At 45.9% G+C, this 22,441-nt stretch overlaps 1 pseudogene; it reads left to right on the top strand.

Annotated features, from left to right (window-relative positions):
* Nucleotides 1-12,670: 12,670 nt before the first annotated feature.
* LOC137374052 (U2 spliceosomal RNA) lies at nt 12,671-12,781 on the top strand (annotated as a pseudogene).
* Nucleotides 12,782-22,441: the final 9,660 nt, after the last annotated feature.

Consider the following 22,441-nt stretch of genomic DNA (forward strand, 5'->3'; position numbering starts at 1 on the left):
TCCTCCTTCAAATATTCATAAAGAGGGTCTGCTCTCTAGCCAGTAAACCTTATGTCTTGACGGCAGATTCCATTTATGCTGTATTAGGTTTGAAACTAGAGCAGTGCAAAAAAATCTACCAAAAGAGGTTTTACTTCTTAGATCAAAACAATACTGCTGATTTCATGTGAATGTAAACAAAAAAGTGGGTGAATAACAACCCCCATTCATTATATTGTACAGTTACTTTTTTTTACTGTTGTCTACCCGATGGTATAATATGAAGGAACCATTTCCTCAAACTAAGAGGTCTGTCATTAACAGGAATTTTGCTGTCAGTAATTGTCTTCATATGAGATTTTAAGTTGTCATGTATTCCTGTTGTGAGGGAGTGTAGATATTGTGCAAATTGATGCCTGTATTTTAGTTTGACAAGGCCATTTGTTTTAAAAAGGGAAATAATCAGTTGGCATTCCAATTACTTATCTTCTACTGCTGTAGTTTCTCTGAGCTGGAGGGCATTTGAAGATAATTACACACAAGATCTTTTTTTTCTTTAAACTGTGTCACAGTAACCCAGGCATTAGCGAGAGCCCAAATCATGTCCCATCATATGTTTCTCCTATGGTTTGAACCATGCATAAGTAAGCACATCATTAACAGTACTTTTTTTTTCATGACCATCTGTTTTATCCAGCTATCTGATGGACAATTCATCCACTGTGTCTTGTCCTGCTTGCTGATTAATTGGAAAACTGGTTCAGGAAATTCTTGTGTTCTAGAGTGATGTGAACAGACATGCAGCATACTGAAATGAGGGGTAACACAAAGTAATTTCAAGGTTGAGTACAGCCTGAATACTTTTGCTACTTGATGAGACATGACACAGGTTAACGCAAAAAATTTTGATAACATCAAATCAACAACACATTGATAAAGCTCTAAGGCTGCTGGCATAAAAGCAGATTGAGCAAAAGCATGCTCATGCTATATGAACACCCAGCTACAGCTCAGCCATTTAAAAGTACAGCACTGTACATACAAACCACTGAAATGTTTATGGGCTGCAGTAATTATCTTGCAGGTAAAATGTTGGTGCCATGACAAGGATGGGCAGATAATAGTTTCCAGAGATTTATGGAAAGGAGATTTTAAAATTGCAATATCTTAGCATGATTTCCAGTGTATGCTATGTCCAGATGAAGCAGGGTCAGGAAAAGTTGCTCCATGAAGTTTATGGAAAGGAGTTTTTAAACTAACCAGCATCAAATTAGACATTCGTTGCAATCAGAAACTGCTCAGAATTTTACTGATAAATCTTTGGGTCAATAGGGAGAAGGAGAAACTAGTTCAAATATTGTTGTTGCAAATGCTGGTGTAAAGTAGTTTCCTGTTATTAGAAAGATGACACATTAACTTAGTCTGCAACCATGGTGTGCATGGAACAGGAAACACAAAAGCATACAGTTCCGAGGTCATGTACTGTCCCATAAACTTAGGAATTAGATTTTTATTGTACATGATAATTGCACTAATAACAATTATACTTATATTGAAACTCATCCCATTTTGTGAGACAATGTGTGGCACAATGTTAAAATGGCAGAATGTGACAGCAACATTTTGGTGAATTATTTGCCTCTTCGTCCCTTTATTACCTGTTTGCTACTTCATTATCCACGTTAATACCTGTGGTTCAAGCGGAATGAGTTGAATTAGATTGTTTTTCTAGAAATGGACCCCCATGATACTTTCTGCCAAGTAGCACAGCTGGCAAATAATGGAATCCACTTTCTGAGGTTTGAGTGACAGCCAGCACTGAGTTTTTGGCATGCAACCTTCCAATTAGGAGTCAAATGTTCATACAGTTGAGCTGTTGGACCACACATTTTAATTTAGTATTTGGGATATCTTTAAAAGTGAATAAGATAATGTGCATTTTTGTAGGCAACAAATTTAATAGCTCTGTTGACCCAAAGAGTTAGATGATATTTACAGGGAATTGCATTGTCAATAATACAACTTCAAGAAGCAACTTTTACTGACCCTGCTTCATCTGGAAGTAACATACACTGGAAATCATGCTGTTAAGATATTGCAATTTTAAAATCTCCTTTCCATAAACTCTGGAAAGTAAGAAACCTCAGAATATTTGCTCATTTTCTGCCCATCCTTATCATAGTGTCAACACTATGCCTGCAACATAATTACTGGAGCCCATAAACTTTTCAGTGGTCTGTATGTACAGTGCTGTACTTTTAATTGGATGAGTTGTAGCTTTGTGTTCATATAGCAAGAGCATACTTTTGCTTGATCTGCTGTTAATAGGTCTTGGTCGGGGCTTCTGTACTCTGAGGCAGGAAGTCCCGCCTCTAGGAGCTGCCACCCAATCAACAGTGGACACTGCTGGGAATGCACCCAGGGTGAGAAACAGCATGGATGCCGGCACTGAATGGTGGTGGGAGTCAATTAGGAGGGTCGGGGAGGTGTTCCAGCAGGGGTGACTTGTACCAGTGAGGGGCCCTCCGTGGGGCACAGGTTGCCCGATCAGGAGGTCACCCCCAGCAGCAAGGAGGCCACCAGGTTTTACCAGGCAGCCTCTTCAGGTGCTGAAGTGCCCGGCCATTGCTGGTAAAATACCAGCCGTGGTGGGAGGAGGCCCTTAAGGGGTAATTAATTGACCACTTAAGGGCCTCAATTGGCTTGGGGATGGCGGGCCGTTTTCAGCCTCCCCCGCTGCTGGTAAAATGGCAGCGGGGGTGGGTAGGTGACGGGAAAGCACTCCCTACCTCCCACTTGATTTTACGCACCCCTTCCACTCCCTGGGGGGGGGTAAAATTCCAGCCCTTGTTTGACTATCCAACATTTATGTACATATCACATTGTTGTGTTTTCTTCTTATGTTGGTGTTGAGTATATACAAATACCAAACACTCATAAGGGATTGGTTAACACAGGGTTCTTTATTGATGGCTATGCTGCACGTGTACAACTAGGAATAATCTCAAATAGGTCTGGTCTGGACGACTACTCTCTACAGACACACACAGAGTAGAAGTCACATGGTACATTACATCATTTCCCTTACACTGTTGTACATCAAAAACATAACCACACCTTCTTAAAGTTGTACCACAATATCCCCTTTTTTCTTAAAAAAAATGATCCCCTTAAATAAATAAACCATAACTACAAACAATTCAGCAAACAGTGGTAAATTACAAATATATGTTGTGCAGGCTGTAAACACAAAACTCATGGTCTCGATAACGCAGTTATGGTTTAATCATATGCCCTGACAGTGACTATATCTGCTCTGTTTGCTGAACAGTTTCACATGGACTCTTCTCTCTGGAAGTAGTGTGCATAGACTTTGCTTGAGACTTGATTTTATTTATTTTATTTTATTTCATTTAGAGATACAGCACTGAAACAGGCCCTTCGGCCCACCGAGTCTGTGCCTACCAACAACCACCCATTTATACTAACCCTACAGTAATCCCATATTCCCTATCACCTCCCTACACTCGGGGCAATTTACAACGGCCAATTTACCTATCACCTGCAAGTCTTTTGGATGTGGGAGGAAACCGGAGCACCCGGCGAAAACCCACGCAGACACAGGGAGAACTTGCAAACTCCGCACAGTCAGTACCCAGAATCGAACCCGGGTCCCTGGAGCGGTGCTAACCACTGCGCCACTATGCCGCCCATTTTAGATCTTGTCCTTTTCACAATGGAATCCTACAGTGATGCAGGATCATGAACTTCTCTCATCTGACCTCTATTTCATTTCACTGTCATACCATTGGGTGTAATAACTTCATATGAATGTGGTTCTGGACATATCTTGGAAACTTCTGCTGGACTCCATGTACCATTTGAAGGATGTTGTATCTGACTTGCTGTCCAGACTGGGTAACTCTCCACCTGGATGGCTGTCATTATGTCTTTCATCCTCCCCTGTAAGTCTAAAAGTGCTTCTCAGACTTCTGGATTGGTGGAATGATGGCAGATAGGTAGATCTGTGCGTACTTGTCTTCTGAACATCAATACTGCCAGAGATAGAATGGTAGAACTTAGAGGAGTTGCTCTAAGATGCAGCATATGTAGCTCTTGATTGGTCTGCCTGCAAGAGAGAATTTGCTGTGCGAATCATGCGTTCTGCTAAGCTGTTAGATTTTGGGTAACGAGGTGAAGAAGTTGCTGCCCCATTTCTGACACATATCACGGAATGGCTTTCCAGTATATTCAGGTCCATTGTCAGAGATTATCTCTTTGGGTGCTCCAAACAGACTGAAGATTGCACTTAATGGGATGAATTTATTGATCGCGGTGGGCGCAGAAAATGGTGGTGGTCCCGCGTGTCACATGAGCAGCCGCTGGGGCGACCATTTAACAGAATGGAGGAGGCCATCTCCTCCAGTGACATGGTGGGGCGGCCATGCGAGATGCTGCTCACGGCATCAGCTGACATCGGAGCAGATGCTGGTGGCATCTTTAAAAGCTTGCCAGCCCTGCATTCATTCTTTCCTTGCATTCCACAACAGCTCATTCATTGAAAAGGTTTCTAAATTAACATCACTGTCAACTTTGACAAACAGCCCCCCTCGGAAGACTGTTCAGGATGTCAGAGGTCAGAGCAAGGTTAATCCTTTACTTCAGTGATGTCTCCCTGCTGATTCTCCTCCACGTTACAAGGAAAAGGCGAGAGGTCCTCTTCCCCAGCGATGGCAAGAAGAGGTCCTCCTACCTGACCAGGCACGCCTGGGTGATGATCACAGAGGAGGTCAGCAGCTGTGGGATCATCCAACTCAACTAGGTGCAGTGCAGGAAGGGGGTCAATGACCTCCTGTGTTCAGTAAAGGTGAGTGCTATGTCCTAAAGATTCTTTCTGGGGTTTAGGTGTCACTACAGGGTGTTCGACATGGTGAGGGTGCCACGGCCATCACAAAGACAGCATGGTTATAATATCACCAAGACAGATGCATGGCTGCATCCCTCGGCCATAGCTCAGCCCCAGTAAATCCCATGACAGTGTGAGTCAGTATGAGGTATATCACATCCCCCAGTTGGCGACGAAGGGCCCATGGTAGCAGAATGGTCATGGTGAAATGTATGCCAATTAATAATAGTAACATTCTTCCTCTTGCAGGAGAAGAGGGCCTATAAGAGAAGGGAGGCAGCCAGGACTGGTGGCTGAGTGCCTGACATGTGTCCCCTCAGGCCAAAGAAGAGACCCTAGAACTAGTGGGTAGCCAAGGTGGACGGGCTATTTCAGACAGGGAGATCGAGGTCCCTGTGCAAGAGAGTGATTATTGTTGATCTTCGAAAATTTACTTAATGATGGAGAGCTACCTCTGGCATGTTGTCCATAATGGGATATGTGCAGCCTAACCCACACATATTTTAGTTGTATCTTGCAAGTTGGTGTTCGCAGGTGACTGCAGCCCCAGAGGGACACCCATCAACATCTGAGGAGGAACAACACTCAGCGGATGCATTGTCCAATGACTCTGCTGGACCTTCAATCAGATATTTTCACCTCGGTGGGAATCCGCTTGGGTTTAGCTTCAGGGTCACTAGCTGGTGAGAGCACTGCACACGCGCCTGAGCAGCTGGCTGAGGCTGAGACAGCTGAAGTCTCTGACAGTCGGAGGACTGTGGGTGGTCAGGCCCATGCTCAGTCCCAGGCTGATGATGAGCCTCTGTTGTCGACAGCACAGGGCATGAGGGAGTTGCAGGGAGAAGTAAGGCAACACCTGGCAGAGATGCCAGATACTATGCGTAGCCTTTATTGGACGATGGAGGAGTCCATCCATGCCATGCCTGCTGTCATATCCCAGGCATACGAGTGCATGTTTTCCTCCATCGAGAGGTTGGCGAACCTCATGAGCTCGAATCTACAATGGCAAGCCGAGAGAAGGACCAGGAGCCTGGAAAGTTTTCCCACTCCTAGTCCTTCTCTGGTTAGCAGGGAGGTTACAGTGAGCTTTGAGGGGGAGGAGGAGAGGCTGTACTCCACATCTGGGGGCTCCCCTCAGGGCACTTTGAATGTGGACACCAGCTCCTCAGCCCCTCAGCCAGTGAGCCCAGCTCCAGCAGCTGCAATGCCTGAGAAAAGTCCTGCACCCGTCTAGGAAGCCCTTAAGCAGCTGAGCCTTCCAGGCCTTAGGCATCAAAAGGATGTTTGCCGAATTCATCTCAGGCCAAGGGGCTGCCTGATCAGCAGCCTACCTCCAGCCCAGCTGCTTGTGCAGGGGTCACACCGCATATGAGCACCTGCTAGCATATCAAGAAAATCACCTAGCCACACATGGATATTCACGCGTGACGCCAACATGTTATGTGGAATGTAATTAAATGCTGTTTTGTGCCAATCATTAGCTATCATTGTGTGAAAACCAAGTTCCATCATGCCTTAATTATGAGTTTCTAAATTCCACCCTATCTCTTAGTGCAGTGCCAATGTGACTATGGCCCTCATTATCATGGCAATGTGACGGCATATGTCATTAATGTACGCTGTCTCATGGGTACTACCACACAATGCAGCTGATCGGCATTCAGACAACACAGATGGAAAGGAGGCGGAAGACGACATGTATGAAGGACACTCTTTATTGGATTCTCATTGAGTAGACATCAGGGTGACTGAAAGCGGGTCATTATGAGGTTGTCTCTTGTCTCCTTTGCCCGTCGCTCACCATGTCTGGCCTCCATCGATGTGTTATCATCTTCCATTGCTGCTTGGCCCTGTCTCTCCTCCATGTCCTCTTTGTTGGAGAATGTTTGTCACTCAAACATATAATCCTCTTGTAAGGAATCACCAGGGCTGGATGGTTGCATCCCAGGTTGTTAAAGGAAGCCAGTGAGGTAATAACGGATGTGCTGAGGATCATCTTCAAGTTCTTATTATATACAGGAGAGGTACCAGACAATTGGAGGTCTGTGAACGTTGTACCATTGTTTAAAAAGGGTGTGAGGGATAGGCCAAATAATTATAGGCTGGTCAGTCTGACCTCTATGGTGAGTAAATTGTTCGAATCAATTCTGAGGGACAGGATTAACAGTAACTTAGAAAGGCACGGATTAATCAGGGATAGTCAGCATGGATTTGTTAAAGGAAGGTCATGTCTTGCTAAATTAATTGATTTTTTTGAGGAAGTAACAAGGAGGATTGATGAGGGTAATGCAGTGGATGTGGTCTACATGGATTTTAGTAAGGCATTTGACAAGGTCCCGCATGGCAGACTGATCAGTAAAATGAAAGCCCATGGCATACAAGGAAATGTGGCAGATTGGATCCAGAATTGGCTCAGAGATAGGAAACAAAGGGTAGTAATCAAAGGATGTTTTTGCAAATGGAAAGCTGTTTCCAATGGCGTTACACAGGGCTCAGTGTTCAATCCCTTGCTGTTTGTGGTATATATTGATGATTTGGACTTAAATGTTGGAAGCATGATTGGGAAATTTGCTGATGACACAGAAATTGGCCGTGTAGTTGATAGTGAGGTGGATAGCCGTAGACTCCAGAATGATATCAATGGTTTGGCTGAGTGGGCAGAAAAGTGGCAAATGGAATTCAATCCAAAGAAGTGTGAGGTAATGCATTTGGGGAGGGCAAATAAAGCAAGGGAATACACAATAAACGGGAGGATATTAAGAGGGGTAGAACTTGGAATGCACGTCCACAGGTCCTTGAAGGTGGCAGGACAGGTAGATGGAGTGGTGAAGAAGGCATATGGAATGCTTTCCTTTATTGGCTGAGGTATAGAATACAAAAGCAGGGATGTAATGCTGGAACTGTATAAAATGCTGGTTAGGCCACAGCTGGAGTATTGCGTACAGTTCTGGTCACCACATTACAGGAAGGACATAATTGCTCTGGAGAGAGTACAGAGGAGATTTAGAAGAATGTTGCCAGGGCTTGAAAGTTTTTTTTTATTCATTCATGGGATGTGGGCTTCGGAGGCCAGGCCAGCATTTATTGCCCATCCCTAATTGCCCTTGAAATGAGTGGCTTGCTAGGCCATTTCAAGTGCATGTAAGAGTCAACCACATTGCTGAGGATCTGGAGTCACATGTAGGCCAGACCAGGCAAGGACAGCAGATTTCCTTCCCTAAAGGACATTAGTGAACCAGATGGGTTTTTACAATAATCGACAATGGTTTCATGGCCATCATTAGACTAGCTTTAAATTCCAGATTTAATTGAATTCAAATTCCACCTTTTGCTGTGGTGGGATTCGAACTCATGTCCCCAGAGCAATACCTGGGTCTCTGGGTTACTAGTCCAGTGACAATACTACTACGCCACCACCTCCCCCTAGTTGCAGCTACGGGGAAAGATTGGATAAGCTAGGGTTGTTTTCCCTAGAACAGAGGAGGCTGAGGTGTGACTTAATTGAGGTGTACAAAATTATGAGGGGCCTAGATAGAGTAGACAGGAAGGACCTGTTTCCCCTAGCAGAGAGGTCAATTACTAGGGGATACAGATTTAAGGTGATTGGTAGAAGGATTAGCAGGGACATGAGGAAAAACTTTTTCTTCCAGAGGGTGGTGGGTGTCTGGAATTCACTACCAGGAATGGTGGTGGAGGCAGAAACCCTCAATTCTTTTGAAAGGTACCTGGACATGCACCTGAAGTGCTGTAACCTGCGGGGCTATGGACCAGGTGCTGGAAAGTGGGATTAGATAGGTGGCTAGTTTGTTCGGCTGGCATAGATGTGACGGGCTGAATGGCCTCCTTCTGTGCCGTAATTTTTCTATGGTTCTAAGGCCTCCCCCCTCTGCAGTGCTAGATTGTGCAGAGCACAGCAGACCACCATGATACACGAGACGCTCACTGGGACATACTGCAGGGCTCCACAAGATCAATTAAGGCAGCATTGGGTGGCGCTGTAGTTAGCACCGTAGCCTCACAGCGCCAGCGACTTGGGTTTGGTTCTGGGTACTGCCTGTGTGGAGTTTGTAAGTTCTCCCTGTGACCTGCATGGGTTTCCTCCGGGTGTTCTGGTTTCCTCCCACACGGTGTGCTTAATAATGGCTTCTTCCAGATCATCTCCTGTGGTTTGTGTTCTGTCTCAACCACAAATCTCTTCATGAATAGGTAAGTGTGGAAGCACATAACACCAAAGCTAATGCTTCCCTTTCAATATTAGAATAATTGGCTTGAGCCAGTGATAACATTTTGGAGCTGAAAGCTATCGGTCATCCCTTCTGCAATATGCATGCCCCAAGGCCCTTCTGAGAAGCATATACTTCAGAGTGGTCACCTCTGCTGGGTCATAAAATTGAAGAAATGACACATCTTCAGACAATGGCTTCTTCAGTTGGTCAAACACTAACTGATGATCTTCCTGCCAAAGAAAAGGAATATCTTTCTAAAGTAAATCTCTAAGCAATTAAGCTATTTGCACAAAATTTGAGCTATACAGAGATAAAAATTTGAAAAGACCCAAACATCTTTAGAGATCTTCCTTGCCCTGAGGTACTGGCATAGCATGAACATCTTCCAGTTTGCTGGGTTCAGGTTGAATATCTTGACTTTAATAAATCGACCCAAAAAATTGATCTGGTGTACATTAATCTCACACTAGTGACTATTGAACACAAGCCCCTCTCCTTGCCTCCTGCATGAGAGAGTGTAAATTGTGGTCATGTTCTTGTTTGCTCTTCCCCACAAAAGCTATGTCATCCGTGGTGCAAATACATCCTGGTATTTGGCTGGTAATGTGATCCGTATTCTGTTGAAAGAAATCTTGGCTTATGGAAAGGCCAAAAGGAGGTCATTGAAAACATTAATGAGCAAACGGAGTGCAGAATGTGGTCAGCTCCTGAAAGTGTTTTGCCAGCTGGACCGACAAATAGCCATTTTATGCATCGAGCTTGGAAAGGAACTATGCTCCAGCAAAGCTCAGGTTTAGTTCTTCCAGAGTGGGGATTTTATAGGCAACATCTGAGTTCCCAATTCAATCTACAAGGATCCAAACGAACACGATAGCTTCATCCTTCTTGAGGACACAGGTAATATAACTACAGCAATCAGTGTGCTCTTGTACCATCCTAATGTTTCCATCTGCTTCCATTCTGTCAATCTCAATTTTGAGTTTGCTCTGTATGTGCATGTTGCATTGCAGAGTGGATCAATTAATGGTGTTGCACCATCACGTAGATGCAATGTGGCATCCCCTTTGAAACTGCCAATCCTATTGAAGCAGTCAGGATACCATGAAATAAGATCACCAGTGGAACTGATCGCTCTGTCATCCATGATCAGTCTGCTTCCTTGTTGATGACTAATCTCTTGCATCGTAACTAGAGTTAAGTCCCTAGAGGCTTGTAGGCCTGCAGTTGAACAATATAGGATACTTGGGATGTCCACACCGATTGATTGTATCGACAGTCTAGCATGATGGAACCCAAAAATGGAAATGCTTATCCATTATAAGCCGTAAGCTGGGTGCTCGTAGGTGTCACCATGGCTTACCACACATTCAGGTACATATTCTTTAGAATTTGTAGAGCAGTATGTTTGCACTTGCCCCTGTACCAACCTTTACCTATAGCACATGTTTGCCTTCTTTCCTAGGATATATAAACTGTATGGATGCAAATGCTTTCAATAGTGTGATGGGATCAATACATTCAGTGGCGTTCACTGTGTGAAAAGTTTGTTCCTCACGTCCCGTGGAACCCTGATCATCATCATCATCATCTCGGTGGTCATTTCCATGGATTTTACCTCATGGATTTGTCTTCTTTCGTATCCAGCATGGTCCCTGTGCTTATTAGGGTGTGGCACCTTCTTGTTGTCCGCTTGACTCTTGTCATGATTCTTGTTTTTCCCCATCAGGTTTGGCTCTCTTGCACTATTGCTTCCAGTGCCCCTTTGTGCTGCATGTTTTGCACACATCATAGAATGATGGACAGCTCTTTGGTGCTTGTAGGAGTCCGCATCTCTTACATGTTTGTCCAGACTTAGAACCTTTGGCCAATTATCTATTAAGTTACCAGGATCCAATTGCCAAAATGTATATAAGGACCAAAAAGTACAAATGAGAAATAAGTAACAAGCAGCAATCCACCAATTTTACTTCATAAACTAAAGTCATGGTCGAACCAATGTCACGAAACTGGCCAATTAAACCATTCAAACAAACCCTCATGTTGCTTTCATTTGCCATTTTCTTTCTTCACTCAAGCCAATGTACACAGTTGGCAATAATAGGGTACATCACAATGCCTGTGGAAGGTCAATGGAAACATTGTAGAAAAGTCACAAATGGCTATTTCTCTGGGATTTCTGCTGAAGCTACAATGGAAAATCAGGAAAGTCGATGGAAATTCTACATCGAGATATGAATTTTGTGATAAGGGCCACAGTGCCACCTTGGCAGTTTGGGTGGGGCAAATTGTTTTCATTCATTCACAGGACGTGAGCGTCACTGTCTAGGCCAGCATTTGTTGCCCTTCCCTAATTTGCTTGAGAATATGGTGGTGAGTCACCTTCTTGAACCGCTACAGTTCTTATGATGAAGGTACACCCTGGTGCTGTTGGGGAGGGAGTTCCAGGATTTTGACCCAGTGATAGTGAAGGAACAGCGATATAGTTCCAAGTCTGGATGGTGTGTGACTTGGAGGGGAACTTGCAGTTGCTGGTGTTTCCATGCACCTGCTGCCCTTGTCTTTCCAGGTGGTAGAGGTCACGGGTTTGGAAGGTGCTGTCGAAGAAGCCTTGGCAAGTTGCTGCAGTGCATCTTGTAGTTGGTACACACTGCTGCCACTTTGTGCTTGTGGTGGAGGGAGTGAATGTTTAAGGTGGTGGATGGGGTGTCAAGTAAGCGGGCTGCTCTGTCCTGGATAGTGTTGAGCTTGCTATGTGTTGTTGGAGGTGCACTTATCCAGACAAGTGGAGAGAATTCCACCACACTCCTGACTTGTGCCTTGTAGATGGTGGAAAGGCTTTGGGGAGTCATCCGCCGGAACAGACAGAGATTCTGATCTACTCTTGTAGCCACAGTATTTATGTGGCTGGTCCAGTTAAGTTTATCAATTAAATTTATCAATGGTAATGCTGTTGAATGTCAAGCAGAGGAGGTTAGACTGCCTCTTGTTGGAAATAATCATTAGGTGGCACTTGTTCGGCATGGGTGTTATTTGCCACTTTACAGACCAAGCCTGAACGTTGTCCAGGACTTGCTGCATGCGAGCACAGACTACTTCATTATCTGACAAGTTGCGATGGAACTCAACATTGTGCAATCATCAGCAAACATCCCCCCTTCTGACTTTATGATGAAGGGAATGACATTGATGAAGTAGCTGAAGATGGTTTGGCTTTGGACACTCCCATGAGGAACTCCTGCAGCGATGTCCTGGGGCTGAGATCATTGGCCTCCAACAACCACAACCATCTTCCTTTATGACTCACGCAAGTCGAGTGTTTTCACCCAATTGCCATTGACTTAAATTTTACCAGGGCTTCTTGATGCCACAGTTGGTCATTTGCAGCCTTGAATGTCAAAAGTAGTCACCCTCACCTCATCTCTGGAGTTCAGCTCTTTTGTTCATGTTTGGACCAAAACTGTAATGAGGTCTGGTGCTGAGGGGTTCTGGTAGAACCCAAAGCTGAGCATCAGTGAGCATCTTAATGGTGAGTAAGTGCCACTTGATAGCATTGTCAACAACATCTTCCATTAGCCTTTTGGCTAAGATCAAGTGTAGTATCTGTTCTTATCAGTGCTTATTTGATTGAGAAGAGACCATGATCATTGCCTTTTGATCCTGGGGAAGCTTTGAGTAAAATGGCTATAACCAATTTTCGAGCTTCGGGCCAGGGAGTGCGCAACACCGTTCGGGTGGTCGTGAAGGACAAGGAAGGAGATGCACTGGTCGATCGCACCTTCTTCATCAAGAAAATTCTCTTCGATTGCTGTGGATTTCAAGCGACGGACGTCTTCTGCCTGCAGGATTTCCCCAGCAGTGGATACTTCGACGTGACGTTCCGGAACGTGGCGGGATGCATCAAGTTCCTGAAGGCGTTCAAGGAGAAAGGGGACCGGGCTCCACTGTCGATCCTCACAGCGGAGCCGCTCTTCACGCTTCCGTCACAACGGGACCGGGTGGTGACGATTCACCTCTACAACCCCCATGTTCCGGTGGTGGATGTACTCACCTTTCTCGCCAGGTACGTCGAGGTGGCCGGCAGCAGCACTGATGTCAAGGACCCCTTTGGGAACTGGACCAGCAAGCGGCAGGTCAAGGTGACCTTGAAGGTAGATCCCAGTGGAGCCATCATCCACCCTCCCTCCAGCTTTGCTATCGGGGGAAGTCGAGGCTTCTTGGTCTACGCTGGGCAGCCCAGAGTTTGCCGCACCTGTGGCAAATCTGGTCACATGGCAGCCAACTGCAGCACGGTTGTTTGCAAGAACTGCAAGGAGGAAGGCCATCAGACCAAGGACTGTAAGCAGACTAAGTGTTGCAACTTGTGCGGTGCGGCAGGCCATCTCTACAAGACCTGCCCCAAACGTTGTCTCAGCTATGCTCAGGCGGCAAGGTCCAAGGAATGGCCGGGCGAAGGTTCGACGAAGGCGTCCGCTGTCCGAAAGGAGACCAGCAACCTTCTCCGCAGTGAGGAACTTCAACCTGAGAAGGAAGGGGAGGCAGCTGAAACCAATGACCCAGCACCTACCCAGCGCCCGGAAACCACTCCTCCACAGACAGAATCAATGGAGGAGGAGGCAGCAGATGGACAAACAGGTCAGTGGCAAGTGGTCCAGAGGAAAACCACAAAGAAAAAACATCCCAAAGCCACCACCCAAACCAGCGGCAAGAGGAGGCTCTCTTCTGAATCAGACTGCAACAACTCCTCTTCACTGGACGGGGAAATGCTGGAACGACAGCCCCTTCAAAAGAGGCGGCAGAACTCCGAGATGGATGATAAAGCATCCCAGCCCCCGGGCACTGGAAGCTGTGATGGGCCCAGCGTGCCCCAACCCCAATGCCCCACACGTAACGAAGTGGCCAACGCATCTCAGCTCTGCGACACCGGGAGCAAAGACACGTCTGGCGCACCTGAGCTCCGGGAGACCGGGAGCTGTGATGTTTTCGAGGAGGAACAGATGGAAGCAGCTGAGGACAACCCAATCCTCTCTGCCTACAAGACCCCCCCGATGTCACCCGAGCAGCACAAACCCTGCATGAAAAATCAGGAGGGGTTTCTGAGCCCAACCAACGTGAAACTGCTTGCGCATACGATGGGTATGCAGGAACATCCCGAAGGGGAAGGACTGGGACTAGCGAGGACAAATGGTATGGGAAGCAACAACTAATTTTTAGTAAAAAATGGGTGTAAGAATTGCTTCCATTAATGTGCGTAGCATTAAATCTACTACGCGATGTGTTTCAACCTTGGATTACCTTGCCAAGGTCAAAGCTGACCTACTGTTTCTGCAGGAGTGTGGAATACCACACCTCAGCACCTACAGGCAGTGGTCGCGATGGTGGTCCCACGGGCCATCGATCTGGTCGGGGGGTAATGACTGCCGTTCCTCCGGCCTGGGTATTCTGCTGCGGGGAGGTAACTTCACCATCTCTGAAGTTAAGGAGGTGGTGGGCGGCCGCCTCCTCGTAGCAGACGTGATGTACAACAACGCTCCGCTCCGGTTGATCAACGTGTACGCCCCGGTACAACGCAGCGAGCGGCTGACCGTCTTCCAGCAGCTCCCACTGCTGCTGGCGATGTCCAGGCCGGTCATCCTAGGCGGTGACTTCAACTGCATCATCGATGCGGCTGGACGATCCGGCAGTGACAACAGCAAACTGGACGCTACGTCCAGATTCCTAGTAGAAACAGTTAAGGATGCCAAACTGCACGACGTCTTCAGCAAACCTGCAGACGGAGCGCAGCGCAGATACACATGGTCAAGATCGGTCGGGTCTGCCCGTTCCAGGATTGACTTCCTGTTTGTGTCCCGTGCGGTCACGGTCGGATCCACCGACGTCAAGCCGGTGTTCTTCTCCGACCACTGCCTCTTACTGGCCGACTGTCACTTACAGGACGACCAGCGGGTTGGCAGAGGGACGTGGAAGCTCAATGCGACACTGCTGACCCCAGAGAACGTTGAGGAACTCAAAAGGGATTACAAAGGTTGGAGGACCGTGAAACCCCTCTTTGAGTCTCCAGTTCACTGGTGGGAAGCGATTAAGGAGAACATCAAGAGGTTCTTCATCCACAAAGGTGTTCAGAAGGCGAGAGAGAGACAGAGGGAACTGTCCCGACTCCAGAAAATTATGCAAAATCTACTCCGGTTGCAGTCAATGGGGGTCGAGGTCAAGGAGGACCTCCAAGAGGTGAAGAGCCAGCAGGCCTCGCTCTTTGCCAAGGAGGCCTCCAAGATCATCTTCCGGTCAAGAGTCCGCTCCATCGAGCAGGATGAGACGTGCTCGCGTTACTTCTTCCAAAAGGTACACAGAGAGAGCTCTGTTATCAGCAGCCTGAAGGAAGAAGATGGCTCGGTAACGTCTTCGCAGTCCGACATACTAAGGATCAGCAAATCCTTTTATGCTGGGCTGTATGACACGAAGCCCACAGACAGCAGAGCCTCCCAGTCCTTCCTGTCATCTATCACAGAGGTCCTAGATGACAGCAGGAGGGAGAGACTGGACAAGCCGCTAATTCTGGACGAGCTGACAAAGGCCGTCGAGTCTTTCGAGACGAGTAAAACCCCCGGGAGCGACGGCTTACCGGTCGAGTTGTACTCGGCCCTGTGGGACTGGGTCGGCCCGGACCTGCTGGAAGTATACGAGAGTATGCTCCTGGCCGGCAGCATGTCAGAGACCATGAGAAAAGGCATCATCACCCTCATTTACAAGCAGAAGGGGGAGAGGGCAGAAATCAGAAATTGGCGGCCCATCTCACTGCTTAATGTTGATTACAAGATTCTGTCCAAAGTCATAGGCAGTCGAGTCAAGTCTGCTCTGGAGTTGGTGATTCACCCCGATCAGACCTGTACTGTACCCGGCAGGAAGATCTCTGATAGTCTCGCGCTACTCAGGGATACGATCGCCTACGTACGGGACAGGAGGGTGGACACCTGCCTCATCAGCCTGGACCAGGAGAAGGCTTTTGACAGGATATCGCACACCTACATGATGGACGTGCTTTCCAAAATGGGGTTTGGGGAGGGAATCTGCAATTGGATCCAACTGCTCTACACAAACATCAGTAGCGCAGTGTCAATCAACGGGTGGGAATCTGAAAGTTTCCCGATCAAATCTGGAGTCAGACAGGGCTGTCCTCTGTCCCCGGTCTTGTTTGTTTGCTGTATTGAACCCTTTGCTGAGTCTATTAGGAAGGATGCGAGCATAAGAGGGGTGACAATCCCAGGCAGCGGAGGCACTCAGGTCAAAACCTCCCTGTACATGGATGACGTCGCCGTCTTCTGCTCGGATCCGCTGTCCGTGCGCAGACTGATGAGCATCTGCGACCAGTTCGAACTGGCCTCGGGAGCCAAAGTTAACCACGGCAAGAGCGAGGCCATGTTCTTTGGGAACTGGGCTGACCGATCCTTTGTCCCCTTCACCGTCTGGTCAGATTACCTGAAGGTGCTGGGGATATGGTTCGGAAGTGCCGGGGCGTGCACCAAAACATGGGAGGAGCGAGTAGCCAAGGTACGACAAAAGTTGGGCATGTGGGGGCAGCGATCTCTCTCCATTGTGGGTAAGAACCTGGTCATCAGGTGCGAGGCGCTCACGTTGTTGCTCTACGTGGCGCAGGTCTGGCCCATACCCCACTCCTGCGCCGTGGCAGTCACCCGAGCCATTTTCCGCTTCGTCTGGGGATCTAAAATGGACCGGGTCCGGAGGGACACGATGTTCAAATCTCTGGACATGGGCGGGAAAAATGTACCCAACGTGGCCCTCATCCTGATGACCACCTTCGTGTGCGGCTGCATCAAGCTATGTGTAGATCCCCAGTACGCAAACTCCAAGTGTCACTACGTGCTGAGGTTCTATCTGTCCCCGGTGTTGCGAAGGATGGGCCTGGTCACATTGCCGCGGAACGCTCCGTGCAGTTGGGCGGCGCCGTACCACCTATCCTTCGTGGAGCAGTTTCTGCGGAAGAACACCTTTGACCACCGGTCCATCAGGCAGTGGTCTGCACGGAATGTCCTCAAGGCCCTACGGGAAAAGGAAACGGTGGATCCTGTCGGATGGTTCCCCGAGCAGACCGTCAAAGTCATTTGGCGGAATGCCTCATCACCAGAACTTTCAAACAAGCACCAAGACGTAGCTTGGCTGGTGGTGAGAAGGGCCCTCCCCGTCAGATCCTTCATGCACACCCGAAGTCTCGCCCCCTCCGCACAGTGCCCCCGCGTTGGCTGTGGTGGGGAAGAGACGGTCGCCCACCTCCTCCTGGAATGTGCCTTTGCAAAGCAGGTGTGGAAAGAGATGCAGTGGTTTTTGTCAAGGTTCATCCCAAGCAGCTCTGTAACACAGGAGTCTGTGCTCTACGGGCTGTTCCCAGGGACGCACACCGAGACAAACATCAACTGCTGCTGGAGGACTATCAATTCGGTGAAAGACGCCCTTTGGTCTGCCCGAAACTTGCTGGTCTTCCAGCGCAAAGAGTTGTCCACCACCGAATGTTGCAGACTGGCACATTCCAAGGTCCAGGACTACGTGCTGAGGGACGCACTAAAGCTTGGGGCAGCCGCAGCAAAGGCTCAATGGGGAAAGACCACAGTGTAAGGTTCCCCCACCAAGCTGAACTGAGGGGCTGGATCCATGGGAAACCCCTCGAACTGTATCGTTAATATTCTCAATTGCTGTAAATGTAAAAATGTAATTGACATGACAATTGTGAAACGGAAGGGTTGGGAAGAAACTCATGACAGTATTGAAGGAAACTGATCTCCCTTGCAATGTTTGTATTTTTTGGTGCTGTTTGGAAACTGTTTGGCAATGTAATTTTTACAGATTTTTATGAATAAAGTATATTTTGGAAATAAAAAAAAAAATCTTCCATCATTTTGCTGATGATTGACTGTAGGCTGATGGGGCGGTAATTGGATGAATTGGTATTGTCCTACGTTTTGTGGACAGGACATAGCTGGGCAATTTTTCACATTATCGGTGAGATGCCAGTGTTGTAGCTGTACTGGAACAGCTTGGCGAGAGAGGTAGTTAGTTATGGAGTGCAGGCGCTGAGCCATTTTTAAAGGGTTTTGAGCCCCACAGTTAAATTTAAATATTTAAAGCAAAAGTGAATAAAAAATGTAAATACATTTATTTTGCCCCTTTCCCACCCCCACCAATAGCAATTAAATTGATTACTTGCCCTCTCCCCCTTGAACACTTACGTTGTCCACCTGACCTTCCCCCCCAAAGTGCATAAACATTAACCTAAAACCTTCCCCACCATCCCCTACACCAATGATGTTACTTTGATCCCTCTCCCCACCCCCTGCACTGAAAAACTTACCTCCCCCCCCCCCTCCCCACAAGTGATCCTCCTTGTTTCCTCGGAAAGGGACCCGAAGGCACAGGAGTGCCGGACAGGGGCAGGAAGATCGCAGAGGGACAGAAGGCAGCAGTGTAGGTATGAATAATTCATTAATTTTAATTTATTTAAATATGTTAATGCTGTCCCATTGATGAGCAGCGGGGGTGATGGGTGGCTGCTGCCATGAGGCCTTGCCATAGCTGCCAACATCGGGCGGGGCCCTCCCAGCGTCGGGGTGCATGGCGGCCCTCGAGCGGAGGCATTTTCCAGCCGCCCTGCTATGAATCCCGATGTCGGGGGTCTGTAAAATTCAGCCCATCATAACAAAACTCATCCAGACATTACTAGATAGTCATGTATTCCCCGTTCTCGACAATTGTGTGGTCACATCAAGGGACAAAGCCATGTGTCAAATAACAAAAATGCTAATATAATGAATTTTGATCATCTGGAGAGAGAGGGAGAGATCACAGCAACATTCCAGAAAAACAGTCCAGCAGGAGGTTGTGGAAAGATCCAGCTAAACATGAAGCCCTGCTGCTAATTCCACACTTCAACTTGGTGCAGCAGAGAACTGAAAGTAACACCAGCTCCAGTATGAAATCTTAACCACCAGAAATCTACAACACCTTAACAAGTTCAAGACTACAAACACCCAGGCCTGAATCTTTAAAAGCGACTGTCCTACTTAGAGGCTCAACAGGTATACCATAAACCATGAACACCTACCATACCTTGAACTCTTACCCTTTACCTTCTATCTAACTTCTCTTGAGAGTGCATGTGAGAGTGAATGCATGCGTGAGTGGTATTGTGAACATTTCAGGGAATCAATGTTGTTCAATAGATAGTTAATCTTCTGTTTTATAACGACAAGAAACTTGTCATTTGTCTATTTATTTGACCCTAAAAACAGTCAGGGGCTAACTCATAATTTTTAAATAAAACACGATTGTGGTCAGTTGAGAGGTGAACAGTGGGAACCACCTATACTCCTTACCACCTGTCCATCACACTAGATAACTTCCTTTTTAAGCTGTGTCCACGTTAGCACAATACTTGTTTCTCACCTGTTTTTTTAAGATCCCATACTGTTTTCAGCTTCAATTAATGATACTAATCATATCACAATAATAATAAAAATCAAGACAACATGAAGTGAATTTATGCCAATTCTATTATAAATATTGAATTTTAGGGATCATGACATTCATGATGCAATTTATATGATAATTTCAGAATTACTTTGAACCTCACATAGATAAATGAATTAGTAATATCTTTGGGTGTTAAATAACAGTGTTAAAAATGACAGCAAAAATGTTATAAAATCTCTTGTCAATCTATGTTTAAAATGGCCTTGGAGTTTCGACCTCAACTGCACATTAGCAATGTTATATGTGCTCACAGGGCTAGGTACCTTATGGATCAATGACAATTTCATTACCTTTTATTTTGCTATAGTTACATTTTGCTTCCTTAAAACAACGTTATATTGCATTGCAGAGCCAAGGAAAAGATTATGTTTAGTGGCCCCTTTGTCAAATTACAAAGGCAATGTTCACTTAAAAAATATCAAATGAAGTTTTATGTGAAACAGTCTGGATTTTTCTTTTCTAAAAATGGATATTTTAGAACATGTTCTTAAATAATTATATGTTTTGAAACTGCAAGAATAAGGTGGAGAAAAACAACTCTGTGTAATATATATAAATAAACATTCAAATCTCTTGGCATCAGAATATCGAAAACAAGTGGAGAAGAATAATGTACAAAAAGTACAAGATCATTATATTTAAAAGTTGAAAATTTACCCCCATCTTCCTTTCCACCAAATAGCTTATAATACAGGTTAAGGTGAATTCTCCATCTTACAACACATTCAAGACATTAAAATGTAACATCCACAGTCAGTATTAGACCTGTAGACTTTAAACACAATAGAGTTCAGATATTTAAATACGTATGTGTTTGTAGCTGCATTCTAATAAATAAAAGAGCTAAGTAGATTCAAAATGTATTCTAAATGAAGGCACTGAATCAAAAGTATGTTGCTTCTACAAAAGGATTTTTAAAAATGAAATGAATTCATTTAAATTTTTGCCCGTTACCATATTGTAAGTTCTGACTAATTAGTTTAAAACTTCCAACCTATTAATTTTAATCATGGTGATTAATCTGAAATATCTAACACATTAGTTTAAATTAATTTAATTAATTTCAGATATGACATTGATATAATTATGTTAATCTTGGCATTTATTTTTGTTGGTACCTTTACCTTTTCTTGAAACCTATACTCATAGAATTAGATAAGGACAATAAGGCAAATGGAATATAGATTTGAGTTAAATAATCACATCTAAATAAAGTCAACATGAAGGACTAGGTGCTTTTTTAGGTTTTCTATAAAGTTCTTTCACATATGGAAAATTAGTTTGAACACAGCTGGATTGACATGAAAGTTTCTTTCTGCTAGTTGTAAAGGTTGTGGATGAAATGAGATGTGGCATCTCACTCCATTTACTGATGGGAATGAGTTCACAACAAAAAGCAGCAATTAATTTACACTAACGAATACTAGCTCCAAGTCTCAGATCATGAGGCTGGCTGGTTTAGGAAACTAAAAGAGGAGATCTACCCAGGTCTGTGTTGGGCACCATGGATTACCTGGGCTATTACCTGACCATACTGAAGATACTGAACAGTCCGTGTAGAACTGCAGGATGACTTGGACAATATCCAGGCTTGGGCTGATAAGTGGCAAGTAACATTTGAGCCACACAAATGCTAGGCAATGACTACCTCAAACAAGAGAAAATCTAACCATCTCCCCTTGACATTCATTGGCATTATGATCGCTGAATCCCCCACTATCAACATCCTGTGGGGTACCATTGACCAGAAACTGAACTGAAGTAGCCATATAAATACCATGGCTATAAGAGCAGGTCGGAGGCTAGGATTCCTGCGGCGAGTAACTCACCTCCTGATTCCCCAAAGCCTGTCCACCATCTACAAGGCACAAGTCAGGGATGTGATGGAATACTCTCTATTTTCCTGGATGGGTGCAGCTCCAACAACACTCAAGAAGCTCGACACCATCCAGGACAAAGCAGCCCGCTTGATTGGCACCCCATTCACAAACAGTCACTCCCTTTACCACAGATGCACAGTGGCAGCAGTGTATACCATCTACAAGATGCACTGCAGCAATGCACCAAGGCTCCTTAGACAGCACCTTCCAAACCCAAAACTTCTACCACCTGGAAGGACAAGGGCAGCAGTTGCATGGGAACACCACCACCTGCAAGTTCCCCTCCAAGCCATACATCATCCTGACTTGGAACTCTATTGCCGCTTCTTCATTCTTGCTGGGTCAAAATCCTGGAACCCCCTTCCTAACAGCACTGTGGGTGCACATGGACTGCAGCGATTCAAGAAGCCAGCTCACCACCACCTTCTCAAGGGCAATTAGGGATGGGCAATAAATGCTGTCCTAGCCAACGATGCCTACAGCCCATGAATGAATAAAAATAAATATTGGAAAACAGGGTAGAAGGAGGTGCATGCCTCATTTTTCTCCATTAATTTAAATGTAGGAAACTCAGATGGGTTCCTTTACAGGTGTGCACTCTGACCCTCCCAACTTTCTGATAGTTGCTGTGCCCCAGTAATGCAGAGCACCCTAGTCAGACTCAGGAAGTTCTTCCATTAACTGTCTTGCGGCAAAGGGTGTCTTTTGGGTTTGATATTAAGAAACAGCATTGTGGTAGTGTAGAGGGAGCTTTACTTTGAAGATTACCCCTGCTGCCCATGAAAAGTTAAGAAAATTATCCTTAAAAAATCATATAGGGTGAGATTCCACCTGTTGAGAGTTTTACTGAAGAGGCTTAGAACCATAGAAGGTTACAGTACAGAAGAAGGCCATTCAGCCCGTGCTGACTTCCT

This window comes from Heterodontus francisci, chromosome 9 (genome assembly GCF_036365525.1).
Source record: "Heterodontus francisci isolate sHetFra1 chromosome 9, sHetFra1.hap1, whole genome shotgun sequence".
NCBI lineage: Eukaryota > Metazoa > Chordata > Chondrichthyes > Heterodontiformes > Heterodontidae > Heterodontus > Heterodontus francisci.